This window comes from Camelina sativa, chromosome 12, assembly GCF_000633955.1.
Source record: "Camelina sativa cultivar DH55 chromosome 12, Cs, whole genome shotgun sequence".
NCBI lineage: Eukaryota > Viridiplantae > Streptophyta > Magnoliopsida > Brassicales > Brassicaceae > Camelina > Camelina sativa.
The window spans coordinates 29,961,689-29,964,566 of NC_025696.1; positions in this window are offsets into that span (position 1 = coordinate 29,961,689).

The window sequence follows — 2,878 nt, forward strand, 5'->3', positions numbered from 1 at the left end:
GGTGTGGGAGCGGTTATTCAGAGAACTTATGTTCACGGATGTGTTGCCTTGATATTACATTTACCCTTTAACGTGATTCTAGAAATTATTGAAAGTGTCTATACTCTATAATGAGCATGGAGAAGGAAGTCATTCAAGATGTCTATCAAAAATATGGAGTAAGAAAGGTTGGTTGTGCTGAATCTAATAGGAATAAAAAGAATTCTCATGGTAAAATCGTCTATATAACAATTTTCATAGTTTGCAATAAATAATAAATTTACACGTTAAAACAAAATAGCTAATTTATTGTTCGTACCATAACAACTTAATCTTGGATCATTAAATATACGTTATTAGTTTCAAAAAAATGTCATTTAAATAAACGTAACTTTTTGGAATGAAATGTACGGAATAATATTGGAAGTAGTGTGATTTTGTTTTGTCGACAATTGGATCATAAAAAATTAAAGAATTAGGGTTTGTCTTGTTACAGTAATATGTTTTAAAATGTAATTAAAAGTGAATGAAATGTGTATGGTGTGGTATGTGTATAAATGTATATTAATATAAATAATTAAAAGAATCCTATTATAAAATAAATTAATATAATTGTTTTGTAATCATAAAATCAAAACAAAAAAAGTTATTGAATATTACTGAATAAAACAAAAAATGCAAACCTAGTAATAACATTTTTAATTACGTTTAAATATAAGAACATAGTAATAACATTGCCTACGAAAATGAAACATAATTGAAGTTTTAAAGAAAGAAATATCGAGATAGTTTTGTTAATGAACTATAAAAAAAATTGTTTTATAAAGAGTGTTGTGGCGCCCCTTATCTTTTTTAATTAGTTATCTTATTCTCCTTTTTGTTTATTCCTTTCTTTATAAATATTGTTTTGTTTGATTAATTTCATCGATTTTATCATTCACCAAAACAAAATCGTCGGAAACTTTTGCACACTAGAAATAGAATTATTATCAAAGATCTAAGATTTGATCAGGGATATGTTCTAATTATTTCCAAAAAATAGGATATCCATAGTGTTACGATCTACTAAAATCTCAATACCAAAAAATTGGATTCAGTTCTAGATATCTTGACTTGGATATATGGATTTCAATTTGATATCGTTAAATATGTTAAAAATACACAGTATAATTAGTCCCTTTGTTATGAGGATAAACAGATTTGTCCCTGTGTTGCTTCTTATGTATATTTTTAATCTTTTTATTTCTTTGTTTTTACTAATTCACGTCTACCAACCAAAAGTATATTGTAGTACATATAGTATAAAATTAGTTGTGAAGTGATTTTAGTGCAGTGGCAAATGGTAAGTCTTTAATGCACAAGATACCATCACAGCGGAGATCGAGTTCCGCTCCCTACGAATGTAGGAATTTGGCTAATATGCCGGTCTGTTGTGGCCCAATGATTGAAAAAAAAAAAAATTTGTTCTTTGGACGTTATTCTTCTATTGTGTTGTATGTTATCTTCTTTTTTTTTTTTTTTTTTNTCTGGGCTTGTGGCTGTTTTTAGATTACAGACGTTGGATTCACTCATGTCATAATGGGCCGATATGGCTTTAAAAAAAGTGCATTTAGACATGAGTGAATCCAAATTTTGTAAAATTTAAAAATAAATCTTTAAACAATTTTATTCTAAAATAATTCATGACTCGTTGTGGTTTTGTGGATACATGATAATTTAGTATTCTCAAACCAAGCTCTGAAACACTTTTTTTTTCTTTCTGAAACAACAGCTCTAAAACACTTATGTAATTATGTTTTTCTTTTGTAATGAATACAAAACATTTTGTTATCCTCAAAAAAAAATAGTTTTGTAATTTTTGCCAAATATAATATACTAGCATTTGACCCGCGCTATGCGCGACAATTAGATGAGGGTGTTTGCTTGGGTTTTTTTTTGTATATTCTATTTTCTTTATGTAAATTTCTATGTGCCTTTTGGTTGTGTTCTTCATTTGTTTTCCTTTGTTCTTTTGTTGGTTTGGTTTGTTCATCTTTGTTTTCACAGAAAGTATAATGTAGTCAACTGTTTATTTTAAAGTAATTTAAATCATTGAGTTTTTTTTTCCAATTTAAAAATTTATAATGAGAAGTTTAGTTTGTATAGTTATAGTTGTTGTGTTGTTGTAGTAGTTAGTTGTGCTTAATTTTTTTTTTTTGGTCATGTCATGGTTGTAGGTCATATTTTAATTATTCTCATATGTAATTAGTAAAGTGTGGGAGTAGTTTTTTGTAAATGATTTTGTATTTGTAGTGATTAGGTAGGTGTTTTTTATAATTTTTATAATTTATATCAGTTACTTACATTTATTTTTGAAAATTTTTATTTTGTGTTTCCACTGTTGGGCCCAATTTTTCTGTAAGGCTTAAAATTGTGTTGGTCGATTGGGTCTTTAGTGGGATGTTATTGAGTTGGGAATAGCTTAGTTCTGTTTTAAAATAGGATGTCATCTTGAACAAATAGCAGAGAAGCTATTTTTGCGATCTACAGTACAATATGAGTCTTCAAACTATTTCTTGGATGTTTGGATTCCTTTTTCAGTCATCTCTTTCATTGATGCACAATTCCTCTTTTTTTTGGCATATTTGGATGTTTTCCTCATCGCTTCGCATCTATAGGGTGTTATTGTTTATCCCCTGTTATTTCGTTGAAGGTTAGTGTTAATTGGTCTGAATATTTGTTTATTTTTAAAGTGTTTTCTTCCTTTGAATTCTTAATTAATTAATCCATTCTTGTTGGTAGATTAGTTGTTAGTTAAGTTTCGGTTGGCCCCTTAGTGAGTGTTTCTATTTGATGTGGATTGTGTTATGTTAAATTAAAAATTTGTGTCAATGATGCTCTTATTTTATGGGGGGGGGGG